The sequence below is a fragment of the Myotis davidii genome, unplaced genomic scaffold, assembly GCF_000327345.1.
Source record: "Myotis davidii unplaced genomic scaffold, ASM32734v1 scaffold1343, whole genome shotgun sequence".
Lineage (NCBI taxonomy): Eukaryota > Metazoa > Chordata > Mammalia > Chiroptera > Vespertilionidae > Myotis > Myotis davidii.
In genome coordinates this window covers 187,462-205,200 of record NW_006294552.1, presented here as the reverse complement: position 1 = coordinate 205,200, position 17,739 = coordinate 187,462, and positions in this window count along the sequence as shown.

Sequence of the window (17,739 nt, the reverse complement as noted above, 5' to 3'; positions counted from 1 at the left end):
GGGGGGGGGGGGGCAAAGAGAATGGCAGGTAATAAATGTAAAAGTAGGTTATTTAGAAAATGAAAATATAGTATTTGTTAAAGTGAAAAATAGAGTGGGCTAGCCCTGGCTGAGTGTGCAATTGGTTGGAGCATTATCCTGTACACCGAAAGGTTGCAGGTTTGATTCCTGGCCAGGGTACACACCTAGGTTTCAGGTTCTATCCCCAGTCAGGGCACATGTGAGAGGCAACGGATCAATGTTTCTTTCTTCTCTCTCTCTCTCTCTCTCTCTCTCTGTCAGGGTGCATGTGGGAGGCAACCGATTGATGTTTCACTCTCACATCAATGTTTCCTCCCTCTTCCTCTCCCTCTCCCTCTCCCTCTTCCACTCTTTCAAATCAGTAAACATACCCTCAGGCGAGGATAAAAAAAGGTAAGTAATTTAAAAAATAAAGTGGGGTATGGGAGAGGAAATAGAGGGATAGGAATAAGATTTGTAAAATTTATGGAGGATGGTGAGCGAAGCCCTCAAAAGAAAGTGACATTTGAGTAAAACTTGAAAGAGGTGAGAGAATGAACTGTTGAAGACAAAGGGAAAGGAACATTCCAGACAGAGGTATTCAGATTTGCCCAAGTCATTGCCTGGAATGGGAGTGTATACTTGGCCACTTCTCAGAACCTAACTTTTAAAATGGACATATTAACTCCTTCCTATCAGAATAATTTCAAAGGTTAAACTAAATAATAGGTTTTGTCATGGATATGAAATTGTGGACACAGAAATTCCAATCTTAAAACTACTAGTCACTTGTTTAGCCTCTAAAAAAATCAAATGCTGAATGTATAATTGTAAACAAGAACTGCTTAATGATATGAAGGAATTTAAAATCTTGTAGAAACAATGGTGACAGTATAATTTTATTTTATGGTATTTTCTATAATAAATTTAGGGTGCTAAGGGAAGTAGGTAGAGTAAATAATGTTATTCACATTTTATGGGTGAAGAAACTGAAAGATAGAGGTATTAATTGATGCAGCAAAGGGTGGAGGATGTGAGTTTTGAATCCTGGATTTCTGATCATAGGAGCTATGTTTGCATTAAAACACTCCAATACAGCCCTAACTGGTTTGGCTCAGTGGATAGAGCATCGGCCTGCAGACTCAAGGGTCCCAGGTTCGATTCCAGTCAAGGGCATGTACCTTGGTTGCGGGCACGTACCCAGTGGGGAGTGCAGAAGGCAGCTGATCGATGTTTCTTTCTCATCGATGTTTCTAACTCTCTATCCCTAACTTCCTCTCTGTAAAAAATCAATAAAATATATTAAAAAAACAAACAAAAAAACACTCCAATACAATCACACAGATGTAAAGTGCAGCACAGGGAATTTTGTATGGTGTCAGATGGTACTAGACTTATGGGGTGAGTTTGTTATTAATTAGAGGCTAAGTGCACGAAATTCACGCACGGGTAGGGACCCTAGGCCTGGCCGGCAATTTAGGGCCAATTGGGGCCTTCCTTCTCCCTGGCTGCTGGCTGCCGGCTGCCGGCCAGGGTTTTCCTTCATTCCATACCGCCCCCTGGTGGTCAGCACACGTCATAGCGAGCGGTTGAACTCCTGTGGGTTGAACTCCTAAGGGGACAATTTGCATATTAGCCTTTTATTATATAGGATAAAAAAGAAAGACAATGGGCAAAACAATACAACACTGTTTAGTAAATATGGACAAGTGAGCCCTAGGATGAAGGTCATCTTTTCGTTGTTGTGGTTGTTCTGTTAATCCTCACCTGAGGATATTTTTTCCATTGATTTTTTTTTTTAGAGGGAGAGAAATGTCAATGTGAGAGAGACACATTCATTAGTTGCCTAATCTGCAACTGGGGTACATGCCCTTGACTGGAAATTGAACTCGAGAACCTTTGGTGTGTGGGCTGATGCTCTAATCACTGAGCCATGCTGGCCAGGGCAAGCTCATCATTCTTTACTGCCGGTGTCACCACTTCACCACCTGCTCCAGCACAGTGAGGCTGATGAGGGAGAAAATAGAGCCAGTGACCTAGCGCATGGTCCTGTGGAGTTAGGAGGGAGCTGGGATGGATAGAGCAGTCAAGATGTGGAAAGGGAAATAATACCAACTTGCGCTTGTTCTTTCACATCTCTTTTCCCATTTTATCCTTACAACAGTCTTGCTAATTAAGCGTAAACTATTAGTTCCATTTAATAAAGGAGACAAAAAGCTTAAAGAATTTTGCCACCTTGCCCAAGGTCATATGCCTAGAAAGTGGGAGAAACAGAAATGAAGCCCAGACTTCTACTGCTGGTTTCATTGTTCTTTCACTGATCTGATTTAGGTGGAATATTGAGGCTCCTGGGTCGGGGCTTGGTTTCCTCAAAAGTAAAATGGAGGGAGAGGAGGGAAGTAGGCTATGAAGTCTGTGCCTTTGTACACATGTACCTTCTGCTAAAATACCGTCCCTGCTCTTCTTCCCTTGTCTGTACAGAGACCCCAATGTGCTTTCAAAAAAACACCTATGTTTTAGAGCAGTTTGGGATGCACAGAATTATTCCATGGATAGTACAGACAGTTCCCACTCAATTATCCCTATTATTAATATCTTACCTTAGTATGGTGCATTTGTTACAGTTAATGAGCCAGTATTGATACATTTTTATTAGCCAGAATTTGTACATATTTTATCTAGGTTTCCTCATTCAACGCCCCCCCCGCCCCCAATATCTTTTTTTCTGTCCCAGGTTCCATCAAGAAACCATGTCACATTTAATAGTCATGTCTTCTTAGGCTACTCTTGGCTTTGACAGTTTCTCAGACTTTCCTTATTTTTGATGACTTTGACAGATTTGAGGAGTACTAGTCAAGCATTTTACAGAACTCCCTTCAACTGAATATGGCTCATGTTTTCCTCAAGATTAGGCTGGGGTGATGTGTTTTGGGGAGAAAGAGCACAGAGGTAAAATGCCATTCTAATAATCTCATATCAAAAGTATGTGCTATCAGTGTGACTTGTCACAGTTGATGTTAACTTTGATCACAAACAAACAAAAACAGATTAAGCTTTATGTATATTCTCCGTCTGTTTTGCTTTCTGTTTCCCTCTCTCTCCTCTGGTGTCACTGGGAAAAGTAGGAAAAATGAATATAAAATGAGAAAAAATGGACAAGAGAAATTTTTTTTGTTTATTGTTAATCCTCACCTGAGGATATTTTTCCATTGATTTTTAGAGAGAGTGGAAGGGAGGAGAAGAAACAAAGAGAAACATCGATGTGAGAGACACATATCGATTGGTTGCCTCCCACATGGGCCTGACCAGGGCCGGGGATAGAGCCTGCAACTGAGTTTCGTGCCTTTGATCAGCCTCAAATCCGGGACCCTTCAGTCCATGGGCTGATGCTCTATCCACTGGTCCAAACTGGCTAGGGAAAAAGAGAAATATTTCAAAGAGAAGATTTATTTTTTAGACGGCATCAGAAAATTGCAGAGAATTATGTAATATATATAGATTTATGCATACAAATGGACAGAATTAAGATTGGGGAAAAGAATTTCTGTTGATTGACTTGAATATACTTTATACTTACTTTCTTGTTTTCCCCAGACTGTGCCATGTCAAACAGCTAAAGGTAGATTTAAAAATTTAAGAATTAAGCCGAAACCGGTTTGGCTCAGTGGATAGAGCATCGGCCTGCGGACTGAAAGGTCCCAGGTTTGATTCCGGTCAAGGGCATGTACCTGGGTTGCGGGCACATCCCTGGTAGGAGATGTGCAGGAGGCAGCTGATCGATGTTTCTCTCTCATCGATGTTTCTAACTCTATCTCTCTCCCTTCCTCTCTGTAAAAAATCAATAAAATATATTTTTTAAAAAATTAAGAATTAAAGAAAATTACCTTTTCAATGTTGAAATCTAGGGACTATTTATGATAACTGCATGGATGGAATTGAGCCTCTCCTTGGAGTCAGCCAGGGCTTTTCCACTCAACCTGGTAATTTTCCGTCCGAGTAACTTGGGCGCACTTACTTCCTTTTTCTATTGAAAATCTACTTTCAGAGAAACTTCTATTCAATACTGACTTTTCTATTTGTAATGAAATATGACTGTGGCTTCCTAAATAAGGGGGGGAGTAAAATTAAGCCTCTTTTATGCTATTTGTGAGGCATTTATAAGGGATTTGGGAGTCAGAGTGCTTCCCACGTATTATAAACATCTGTCCGCAACCCATTGTGACTTTCTTAGATGGTCTAAACTATAAAATACTTTGGCAGGAGACAAAAAAAGTATCTGGACATTAACATAAGAACACAACGGTATCTCATTGAATTTAAGGTTGTAATAGACATTTATTCTGTCCACACTATTCTTTACAATGTTCAAAACCCAAGCGTGTTTTACTTCTCTCCACACTTACAAGCCTAACGGAGTTTGCTCGCAGTCATAGCTTCCTAGAATGAGGGGCGCGTGGCTTAGTGAAAGTGCAGAAAAGCCAGACGCTGTCCGCTCCTCATGTGTGGATGACCTGGAGTCACCATCCGGGAGCTCCTGTCTATAAAATGAGCGGTTGAACCCAGTGGTCTCCAAAGTCTCTCCCTGCTTCAACATTCTTTTATTCCAAAGCATCATTTCTAACTGCCCAACCTCCAAATCACAACCTGTCTACAAAGCATCTTTCTATATAGATTTCTGCACACACAGACTTAGAAATTCCCTGTAAATCACTAGGTTATCTTGTTTTTCTTGGGAAATTAATAGTTCCGGGATACTTCTGTTAAAGGCAAAAGATGGCATCAGATGTTAGTTTGACTGGTCAGCAGTCATCAGAGTGGTCCTGATGTCAGCCAGGATGTCACCCACCTCGCCTTGCAGCTTTTCTGGGTCTAAGGCTGAAACACTACTGAGGCCTAGAGGCATCTCTAGAGCTTAATGCTTATGGGAGTGGTCATGCAAGTTGTCTTATCAGGCTGTTCTCCAGCCCCTTTGTTCCTCCTCTAGCCACATGCCAGGGGAGGGAAGGTCAGGGGAGGATCCAGACCGCATGACCAGTGATATGAAAGGTCAAGGGATCTGAACCACAAGACCAGTGTTACAGCAGGGAGAAAAGGTCACGTGGGCGTGAGGTCCCTGCCCAGTTTTGTCCGTTGTTAGTTACCCAGGGCTTTCTGGCCTGGTGACCTTCAGTACCTGGCCTAACGTTCCTCCTCTGCTATGTCTGTCTAGCTGCCTACTATACCACTTCCATTATGTTGCTGTTGCTAACGCAAAGCTAAATTAAAGTTGGCTTGGGCCTATAAACCGGCTCAGAATGATGTTTTGAAAAGAAAGCGTATGGTTATTTCCATTTTAAAATAAGAGAATTAAAAATTAATCTCTCTATTTCTTCTGCTGAGCCAATTTGGTTGTTTGTATTGTTTGAAAAGTTGAGCATTCGAGAGAAATAGCCTCTGAGTGTACACTTTCCCTTGTCGCTGATATAACTCCATAGACCCTCCCAGGATGGGCATACTCATAGTTAGTCATTTGAGAGAGTAGAGTTGTGCAGACCTGTGCATCATAGAAAAACACCCACGCATACAGAGGCTGCATTTTTACCCAGACCTGAAATGAGAAAATAAAAGAACTAGAATGCCTCTTACCACCTCCACCCCAACCACACCTTCCCGCCCTAAGCTCCTTGCCCAAACCTGGCCATGCCCCCAGCATTTGCTTCTTTGAAATTTGAAAAGATGGTGAGAGAAAAAGGTGAGTGAAAGCATAAGGTCAGGAAAAGAAACTGGTGAAAAATAGATGAAGAGCAGGCAGTTCCGTTGGGTGTGGCTTTCTGGAGTCAACTGCTGTCATTTGGAAATGTAAGAAAGCAACCAAGGCTGTAAAAATAACTAAGACGTTGCCCATCCTCATATTTCCTCTGCTTCGCTCAAAAACTGGATGAGCATCAAATAATTCCCTTGCCAGTGGTTCTCAACCTTCTGGCCCTTTAAATACAGTTCCTCATGTTGTGACCCAACCATACAATTATTTCCGTTGCTACTTCATAGCTGTAATGTTGCTACTGTTATGAATCATAATGTAAATATCAGTTGGCAGGATGGTCTTAGGTGACCCCTGTGAAAGGGTCGTTTAACCGCCAAAGGGGTCGCGACCCACAAGTTGAGAACCGCTGGTTTGAGAACCGGCGATTGTCTTAATAACTTAAAATACATTTTTATTTCTTCAACAGCCAATGGTATTCCAAGTAATTTCATAAAATCCTTTGCTTTGATCATTTGCGTTGGGCCTCGTAAAATAGATAACTGATTCAACTTAATTTTCTTCTCCTTATACCTCCCAGATGGTACTTGATCTCTACAGAGAAATCAATAGTTCACTTCCATAGTGGCCTCACTTGGAACTATCTCAATTCTTCCTTCCTTCCCTCTGTCTCTTTGGACTTTGCTTTTACAATATAAGTTAGCTGAGCCTTCTCAACCCTTGCATCTGCTTTGAAGACAAACAGCCTGCTGAGTCCATCAAAAAAGCAGGCAAGTTCAAAGCTAGAACCTCAGAAAAACCAATTAAAAGGAAGGGAAGATGATGTCTAGAGAAAAGAACTCCTGTCAAGATGTAGCCAATCAGGACTCCCGTCATCTAGGGCAGAGGGAGATGCTAATTGTGCAGCTGGGAGTTGGAGAAATGTGCTGATACTCTCCAGTTCCTGAAGAGATCAAGCTAGGTGAGAATTATGCAGGCCTGGAGCCATGCCAGTTGCTGCTCTGATAAAATTTCCTGATCTGGATGGGTCAACTATTTGGCATCTACAAAGAATACATGAAGCAGAAATCCGAGCTAATTATTTGGCTTCAGTCACTTTCAAGCAGCTTGACCATAGTAATTAAATTCTCAAAACCATTGCTATACCCTTTATACAAATAGGGTTCATTTATTCGCTTTTCATTCTGAAAAGTAAGAAAAGCTTTGACAAGGAAGAACTTGTAGTTTGCAGAAAGCACACAGTCCTAGGGCATTTATAATTATTAATCAAGCTCCAATTTCTGCAAGACGAAAGGGGGCCATTTATTACATTAGCATGCACAAAGAGTTTGGTTTATTAAATCCGATCTGAGCCAAGATGTTTGTCAGACACTGGCAGCATTGTCAGCATTGAAGAAGTAAAAGAGTGAAAATTTTACCAGCATCAGCATTGATCTCTCACCCCTTATGCAGTGATGAGAGATTACTGCATTGGAAAAATATCTCAGTTGCAGGTGGCTGAAAAGAAATTTGATCCAATTTATTTTAATTACATACATAACACATTGCAATGGCAACATGCATCTAAGATAACTGATACCTTCCTTCAAGCAGTTTATGGAAGATATAGTCACATACATTACAATCATGTGAGGTATTGAAATAAAGGTTAGATGGAGGCACATCATGATAAGTCAAGAGAGTCAAGAGATCTCCCGCCCTGATTCACAAAAATAGAGCTGAGCCTGAATCATGTCCCCACCAGTTATTATTAGTGTGACACTGGGCACGTTACTTATTCTCTCTCAACCTCAACTTTCTCATCTGTAAGATGGGGATCATAAGAATTGCTTTATATAATCATAATAAGTAAAGTGGATAGTATATACAGAGTGCTAAAATAAGATGTATTATATTCCTTTTGTTCTTTCCAGGATTAAGGAAAAATAAACTTAATTTCAGTAAGAAGAAGCGTCAGAGAAAGTATCACAGAAGGAGCTATAGACTTGAATAGACGTTTTGGTGAGGTGATTGCATTTGCAGAACAGAATGAGTACAGGCACAGAGGTGTTCAAGTACACACAGATTTGGGCTGTGGTGAATGATCCAATGACCAAACCAGAGAACATAGGGAGAAGGTTTGAAACCCAAAGCCTGAAGAAGCAATTAGTGATAAAACTAAAATAATAGGAAAAATCACTTTGACAAGGCAGTGTTGAGTAAGTGAAGTAACACGATTTGACATAAGTTTCAGAAACATAACTTAGGTAGCCATATGTAGAATGACTATCTGTGAACTCTTAGGAGACCACTAAACAATTTTTGTATATGATAATGATGACATCAATTCAGGCCATAATAGCAAGAACAGATATGAAGAAATGGCTATGAAAAAGATTCTTTGGTAAAATTTGCAAAATAAAGTAAAAATTCCTTTCTTTGGGGACCCAAACTTGTAAGATTTAGCTCCACCACATCAAACTGGTTTCCTTTTTCATAGGTTGGAGATTATGAATAACCTTGCCAGTTATAACAGTTGACTTATTTTTTAATAAAATGTAAACATAAAATACCCTTCCCAATAAATGTTTGTGTATCCACACTGAAGGAGACTTGATGATAAATTTAAATTCAGTGCTTGCAGTTCTGTGGTCTAGAAAGCCAGTGGCCTCAGTCCAGGAGGCATCAGAAGCACCTAAAGGGCTTGTCCAAGCAGACTGCCCAGAATTGCTCTGATTCAGTGGGTCTGGAGTGGCATCGTTTTGCAGATGTAGAGACTATGCTTTGGGGTACATACTTAAAGGCTTGTTTCTTTGATTAAGGCCTGGGTTCCACCAGGAAAAGGACTAACTGGATTAGCTTACTGGGGAGAATGGAAGAGTTATTTCTATCTCTGTTCTAAAGAACAACAATCAAGAGACTAGCCCAGCCTTTTCCTCCTATTGGAGCAGTGGCCTTGAAATTCCCTTCAGAGTTTCAGTTTGTAGGTTTTGGTTACTGAGTTCTGTCATTTGCCCCAATCACGAGTGAGCCATATTAATTTCAGGGTTAGGACCACTTGGACAATTAAAAGTTTCCACACTGAAACATAGAGCTAAAAGTCATGTAGGTAACATCCAATTCTTTGGGGTATTGCATTTGACAGGAAAACATGTGAGGTTCTTTAACTGGACTCTGTCTCTTGGTACGTTGAAATTCCCATCTCGTTGCCAAGAAAATAAGAATAGTTTAGCCACACACACACGTACACAAATGGAATCATTCCTAATTTGCCAGTTCTTTAAAAAAAATTGATTGTGGTGTGTGAAGTAGAAATATGTATAGAGACGACTGCCAGATTTGAACTTGGATGACTGGTAGACAGAGCCAAAAACCAAGTTAGGGAACCCAGGAGGAGGAGCAGATTTTGGCAGGAAGATGAGGTTGAATTTAAATCGTCACAGATGCTTCCAAGGGGAGATTTTCCACAGACTATATTGGTTTGGTGCTTAGGTGTTTGCTTGTGTAAAAATAATAGTTACACCTATAATAGTTATGGGATTGGATGGACTTCCTAGGAAGAGATCATAGAGAGAAGGCATCACAGTCTTGTTCTTAATTTGTTAAGAAAAGCATATGTTATTTAAATTTTTTTCTGAAAATGATGGCAAAAGGGTTTGGATAACTTGAAGCATTAAAATTTTATTGCTGAGGCAACATTTTTGGCATTTAAGGGCTATCTCTAAGCTTTAAATCAACGTGGATGTTCCAACATAAAATTCCCGTTGGAGTTAATATCAGAGAAAGAAAAATAGGATCAAGTAATCTGATCCCTATTATGTTTTTTCTTACCACATGTATTTTTATGTTCTTTGTAAGCTAATAGAATATTCAACCTAAAACCATTTACTTTCTGGCCAATTGAATATTTTTCAAACATTTGAAATCAAATCATGTTATTAGAAACAATGACTAGACTCTTTTTAAATCTGGGGTTTTTCTACATTTTCAACTTATGTGCCATGAAAAAAATCACAGACTATAAAAGCTGGCCCTGGCTGGTGTGTTCAGTGGTTAGAGCATTGGCCTATGCACCTGAAGGGTCTTAGGTTCAATTCCCAGACAAGGGCACGTACCTAGGTTGCAGGAGGCAACCAGTTGATGTGTCTCTTTCACAGAGATGTACCCTGGTATCTCTTTCTCCCTTTCTCTCCTATTCCCTCCTTTCCACTACCTCTAAAAATCAATGGAAAAAATATCCTCAGGTGAGAATTAACAACAACATAAAAGAATAGAAAAGTTGAAGAAGATCATAAAGGTGAGTCAATCCAACCCTCTCACTTTACAGTTTAGAAAATGTAGACCCCCAAGTGGTTGATAAAGAAGATCTAAATGAAGGCAGAGTTGGAAAAAAAAAAATCCAGGTCTCCTGACCCAACCTCTGGTGCTCTTCGCCTACTCTCCCAAAGCATTTATTGCCCCACCCCAAATCATTTCACTATACATAGAAATTAGTCTTGAAGCAAGCACATTTTCTTTCCTGTTTCTCTGTAAAGCTTAAAAAACAAAACAATAAAACCGAATCCAGAAACAAAATATGAATGAAGCATCCCCACAAACCATCTACATAATGAATTTGTGAGATTTGGGGAATTATCCCAATGTTCTAAGTTAACAATGGACAGAACAAATAAAAAATAAAAAAAATAAAAACCTTTTTGTAGTCAGCACTTCTCTTTCCACCCTGAAAAAAAATTAGTCTTTTTCTATATATAATGCCAACTTAAAAACTAAAATTAACAAAGACTAATTTTGCCAATAGTGATGCCAAACTGACTTGAATGAATCAGTTGAGCTTCATGTAGATGCAGCTTTAGACTACATCTATATCTATTTATACATATACATGCATACATATGCATGTGCATATAAACACAAATTTTTTCTGTCTCCTCTAGAATCAGTTTCTTAAGATGGCTAAGAAAAACAAAGTCATTGTATTTCAAATACATCCTGAAATAACTCACAGGCGTAAAGAGAAGTAAGCAGATTTTTTAAAGGATGAATTAAATGCCCCATCCAGTTGAAGAGTGCCAAGTGAATCACCTTCGGAAGCAAGCCCTTTGGCATCATGGGTAAAGGTTTGGCTTCTAACTCTGCTGATAGACACCACTGCTGTGATTCAACAGCTCTGCTTGGTTTTTCAAAGCACAGCTCTACCTCTCTGAGAGCCATAATCCCACAATGCTACCCGGAGCACGGTGGGTTTGAGGGAGTTTATGCGAGGTCACTGGAGGTCAGACAGCCCTTCTTCTTCTTCCAATGTCTGTCACCAGTTTTCTCCTTAGTATCTTATCATTTAAGTAGAGGCTGGTGCATGAATTCATGCATGGGTGGGGTCCTTCAGCCGGCCTGGCAATCGGGGACGATCGGGACCGTGGGAGGTTGGCCGGTTTGGGGGACGGGCTGCGGGAGGTTAGCTGTGGGAGTGCACTGACCACCAGGGGTCAGCTCCTGCATTGAACGTCTTCCTCCTGGTGGTCAGTGCACATCATGGCAACCGGTCAAGTGGTCCTTTGGTCGTTCAGTAGCTTAGGCTTTTATATATAGAGAGATTTAGTTATAATTTGTCTTAAGGGGTTTGAAAGACATTTATGTCCTCAAACAATTGTCCCTTTTTTTTCTCCCAAGAGTCCTTTTCATTTTTAAATAAAAACTGACACTCAAGTCTATATTGTTTCATTAATTGTAATAAATGGCTTTTACTAATGAAAACTGTTAATAATAGAGGAAACCAGGCAGGCAAAACACATATGGAAACTGTACTATCTTCACAACTTTTCTATAAATACAAATATATCCTAAAAATATTTTTTTTAGATTGTTTGTTAGCCCAGCTATTATTGTTTCTTTGCTTCCACTTGCTTTAGACTTAAATTATTTTCATTTCTCTAGTTCCTAAGATGAAAGCTTTGATTGATGATTTTATATCATCTTAGTTTCCAACTTATTTCATGCTATAAATTTCCTTTTAACCACTGCTCTTGCTGCATCTCAGATTTTTATTCATTGTATTTTTATATTCATTTCAAAATATTTTAATTTGTATAATGACTTTTTCCTTGACAATAGATTATTAGTAGTATGCTGGTTAATTCCCAATTATTTGGAAATTTTTCAGCTATCTTTCTGTTTTGAGCTCTAGTTTAATTCCATTTTTCTGAGAACATAATTTGTATAAAGTCTGTTTTAAACTATGTCAATGCTTTATGGCCCTATTGGTGAATTTCTAGGTGAATTTGAGAGGAAAGTAAATGTATATTTTGTCATTGTTGGATAGAGCAGTGTATAAATGTCACTTAGAACAAGTATATTTATAACACTATTTAGGTCACTATATCCTACTGGTTTTCTTTTTGTTTGACCTATCAAATTACTGAATAAAAGGTGCTGACACCCTGGCGGGTTTGGCTCAGTGGATGGAGCAGTGGCCTGCGGCCTGTGGACTGAAAGGTCCCCGGGTCAATTCCGGTCAAGGGCACATGCCTGGGTTGTGGGCTCAGTCCCCAGTGTGGGACATGCAGGAGACAGCCGATCAATGATTCTCATCATTGATGTTTCTATTTCTCTCTTCCTGTCCCTTCCGCTCTGAAATCAATAAAAAATATTTTTTTAAAAAAAGGTGCTGACGTCTCCAACCAACACACACACACACACACACACACACACACACACACACACACACATACACATCCCTGACACTCCAATAATGTAGGTGGTATCAATAAATTTTTATATAACATATAAATTTGAATATATTCCCATTCCAGGGTTTAAAATATGTACCCAAGACTAAGTAATTTTTTAAAAGAATGATTTTATAATTTCTTGTGTTCTTTGAATCCAAGTATGATATATTTGAGGACATTTAATCTGTGGTTCCTCTACTAGAAGTCAAAAACTGGATTTGTTGTCTGCCTAAAACTTAAATGCTATGTTCCCAAGTCAAAGATCCCAAGGAACGTCCTTTCCCCAAGAACCAGTCCATCATACACACGTGGATCTTGCTCTTTTGAACTCCTTGGATCAAGCTGTCTCTTCAGGTGGTAATGCCTTCTAGATTTACAAACACGGAAGGGAGAGAAATCCACAGACCGGTCTATACTACCTTTCAAGAGCAGGAGCTATTATAAACATGAGTCATTGTGACATCCCCACTTATTCAAGGAGGCATCAACATCAATGTCAATTTGAGTGAAATGGAGAAAAGGCAGGATCACCCCACAGCCTTAATCCACTTTCCCAAGTGCTGAGTCATTGCCAGTTGCACCATCTCAAATCTCGTGCAGCTGGCTGCTGGCAAGGGCCCCATCATGCTTGCTCAGCCCTGGACCCATTTGGTCCTTCTAGAGATTACACACAGGTTCTTGGAGCCTCAGGTTTCAAAGGAAGCTCTATAAGTGAGTCATTCTTTATAGGTGAACACAGCATTTTATTTTTCATCAAGAAGACAAGGGGAAACCCACATAGGGCTGCAGGCACACCCTCAGCTAACTCCTCACTCCACTTGCGTGTGAAAACTCGTGTGTCAGTACTGGCCCTAGAGTTTATATGCCGACACACCCTTTGAACAATGTGCTAAAGGCAGGAGAAAATACCTGCTTCTCTTTTGTCCTCCCTGTCTCCTCACTACATCTGGCCAAAGACCAGTCAATTCATCTGAGTCAAGGACAAGGAGTGAACTGCTCAGTGTAAAACAATTTTCCCTTGTGAGTCATTGTTCTCCATGAGGTCTTATGTATGTCAAGTGTAACGTTAGTGCAAGTCTGCCAATTCTCTTAGGACCCGAGAGGCCAACACCTATGGAGCTTCAAATAAATGATGGAGTAACTTATGTTCTTGACAAATCATCTCTGCTTTAAAACACTTACAGAGGCATTGCAACTAATACTAGCTAACTGAAACTTTTAAAATGATTTTCAGAGAAACCAGGAGTGTAAATTCAACGGCAAGAGCAATGCAAAGTGATTTCTTTTCTCAATTATGGTTTGTAAAGTGTATTTTTAGATTGAAAAGATGTATTACTAGGGCCATCTATGTGGCTTATATGCCTAATTTTTCCCAGCTTCACTAAACTTAAGTTTCCCGTTGTTTTCTTTGTATAATCTGTAATAAACTATTTTTCTTGTTTATTTCCTACTACCTTTCATCTCATGCTTTGATATTTTGCCACACACTTTAGACTTTACAAAGGGACTTTACTTGTACATTTCATTTTCTATCCCACGACCTTTCAAGGTTGGCAACTTGACATCCTTACTGTCCAATTAAGGAAACTGGAGGTTCAAGAGCCTCAGTGATTTGTTATAGATCACATTGCCAGTAAGTGACCTTGGAACCTTGGATTTTAAATGCTAAGTTCCCTTTTAACCCAAGCTGTTCACCGTTGCCCATCCACATCCCCTGCTATTCCGTCTCAGAGCCTTTGCATACACTAATTTTACCCGTGCTTGCCTCTGTCACCTACCTGCTCACAGATTCTCCAAGCTTCTGCATTGTGTGGAAGAGGATTGGGCTATGAAATGAGGCTAGTGGATCCTGTTCTTTGTAAATGAAGGCTGGCGTGGAGGCTATGTGACTCTCAGGAGAGGTGTGGAGTTGTGACTAGAACAGATTGGCTTTAGTCAATGTCAGATGTCTCCGCATGGTGCAACCTGAGCTGGAAGGGTGCTTCAAATCACGTCCTCTGCAGTGTAGTCATGCTGTCTGATATGCCCAGCACTCCTGAACGACCAGACTTTTGTCAAATTCTTTGTTTTGTTCCTTTGTTTCTTTTGTTATTTTTCCTTCCTTCCTTCCTTCTGTCCTTCCTTCCATCCTTCCTTCCTTCCTTCCTTCCTTCCTTCCTTCCTTCCTTCCTTCTTTCCTTCTAAAATTATTCCCCGCCCCATTTTCCCAACACAGGATGCCTAATGTGGTAGTTAATCTTTAGAGATGGCCCCAAGCCATTCTGTGTCTCCCTTTGGGCGCATACTGTTCCTCCCATTGGGAGGTGGAGCTTGTTTCCTACCCACGAATCTAGGCTGGGCCTGCAAAGGAAGTCATGTGCTAAGACCTCTAAGCCCAGGCATTAAAAAGGCCTAGAAGTGTTTGCTTCCTTTATCTTGGAGCCATAAGCTGCCATTTCAGAAATCCAGGTTACCTTAATGGTGAGAGAGGCCAGATGTTTTTTTATGCAGCATAATTGGCTCCTTGCCCCTAGTCTGAATGTTCAATAATCTTCAACAAGTTCCTGAAAAATTCAGGTCCAAAATAGGCCAGTTTGGAACAATTTTGGGTGACCTTAGACAGCGTGATAGTAAATACTGTATGGTGCTCAGTGGATTTGGGGAAAGATAATTTATGCCAAAGATGGAATAAGAACCCAGAAAAGGGAAATAAAGAGGAAGAAATAGCAATATTTCTTATAACTTTAAATTCAGTTTTACGTGACTCTCTTTCCTGTGTCCCGGGTTATCTTTAAAATAAAAGAAAACTGTGGCCCATAGCACAAGTTTGCCTGGACCTAAGACTTCAAGGAGTACATCTATTTCTTGTTTTGGTGGTTATTCCTGTGCACAAGAATTGAAAAAGATAGACAGTGAAGAAAACTCCCCAGTGGTGCTTTTTAGGGATTAGACCAAGCAAATAACCAACTTAAGCCCGTGGATCTTTGTGTTTCTAGAAAGAAACAAAATAAAAACACATTGTTTGAAATATGGGAGGAATTTGGTACTTTTTCCCAATTTAACTTACCAAGAGCTCTGCCAGATCCCTGAGTGGAGAAGGTGCAGGCAACGAGAGTCTCACCTACACCCGCAGACTGGTTCCGGGCCCCAACAAAGGAGAAAAACTGGATCGTCACGTGTCCATCTATTATTTACCCTTGGAGCGCCTGTCTATCGAGAATGCCCACAAAACCCTGGATAAAGCCAAGAAATGGGGAAGAAGCGTGTAAGTTAAAACTAGCTCAAAGTCACTTGCTTCTTCTATTTATTTATTTGGTCTGAGATGAGTCCCACATTCACTTACCATATGGCATTAAATCATTCTGGTCCTTGAGTTATTATTACATGATTCAAAGAGTATAATTTACAGAATTGCCAGCCCAGGCTGCACTCTGTCCCACACCAAAAAAAGACCACAAGGAGGAGAGAAGAAAAATGACTGTTTCCTGGTAGCCCATACTTACGCTATTTTCTTTCACCACAGATTGTTTTGGCAGTCTAGACAGAGTCTTGTAAAATCCTCCCCTGATGTCATCCACCTCCTTCCTTGATAAATTCAAAATGAGTCCAGAGCAAGCATGGCTCCCCTAGCCATGTCACACAAACAGCTAGTGCAGAGCCACCCCACAGGCCTCTGCACCCCAGCGATTTCCACATGAAGGGGCGGGCTGATGAGCTGGCCACCAGAGGATGTAAATATGTGGCGGGGCATGCAGCTGCTGAAGGAAGGAAAGAAACGCACACATGGGCATTTCATGTTTTGGAAGGACTTTGTGGAAAACAAAACAGATTAGAGAGAGGAGTCGGCTGGATTCAGGGAAAGAAAGATTAAGGAAATTATTTTCTTATTGAAGCCAGGGACGCAGGCTGAAATGAATAATTCCTTAAAAGACAAAATTATGTTTCTAAGAGAATATATTGGATCTTAGGTCTGTTATTTTGGTGGGGGTGGGGGTGGGGGAATGTTTCCATATTAGGATTTTGAGATTCAGGTTATGAGAGCTGGAATTTATTCTTTTATCATTTTATGTCTTTTTCATCCATTAGTAGAGTAATGCATTGCACACGCCAACACATGTGCAAAAGGATAAAGGATACAAAGCAAAGTTCTTCTTTAATAAAAGATAAAATATATAAGACACATTCAAATGGTTATCAGGCTGATAGCCTCGTTGAAAATAAGCCCACAACGTCTCATCTCCAAGTGTATTGAAAAAAAATATCCAATAAATGAAAAACAGGCCCTTAGAAAGAAAGAAAATCGATTCCAGTTTGTTAGAAAAAAAATTCTGTATCAGGAAACGTAAGGACAGAACATTCCCCTATTAAAGATCTGGACATTCTCTTTGTGCTAAATGTGTATTTTGATGTGGTTACATACTTCTGGCCTTCAGGCGGGATTGAAAGAAAGATGCTTCTCACACCGCACTTTTAATATTCTCTTCAATTTAGTTCAATTCTTTTAAAAACTGAAGTTGTATAAAAAGGAGTAAGAAATGCTTTATTCCGCCCTTACATTTTCTCTACAATTGGTTATTTCAGAAGAACAGGGAATACTTGGGCGTATGTATTTTCCCTGAATCCTGACATATTTCTCAACTCCTCAGCCCCTCCCCTGTCCATTCACATGTCCCTGCCTTCCCTGGCGCCCCTACTTCTGTTCTTGCTGAGCTGTTTCAATACCTGTCTAAAATGTTCTCCTGTGCAGCCTCTGCTGGTAAGTAAAACACAGACCTAATCGTGTTCTCTCACAACCTAACGCCATTTGATGGCCTGTGAGCTCCCCACTAGGCCCTGCCAACAGCCTCTGCCGGCCACACACCCCTGCTACCAGCCACTGAGGCCCCATCGCCCACCCTGCCTGGCCCTTTAGGTCCTTTAAAGTGTCCAACGCCTGGCCAAATCTCTGCTTCTCTCTCAGAAATGCTCCCCACCTCATCTGCCTGCATCTCGTTCTATAAGAAACCAACCCCCTGTCTCTCTCTCTGTCTGTGTGGTCCTACTGGGCTCCCTTAATTGACCAGTCTTGGTGCCACAGCCCACAGCTGACACCACATAAAAACAGGTCTCGGTCACCCTTATACTGGCCACAGCTTCTGCCTGGACTCACTACTATTATGTATCTCAAGTTTACCTCCTCCAACCCTGCAGCTCCTCGTTCTCCGGCCTCCAGGCCACCCCTTCTTGTCTTTCCCTCCCTTGCCTTTGGGGTCAAGTTCATAGAATGTTCTCTACCACCCATAAGTTTGGTACTTATATTTTTTTCTATGTGAC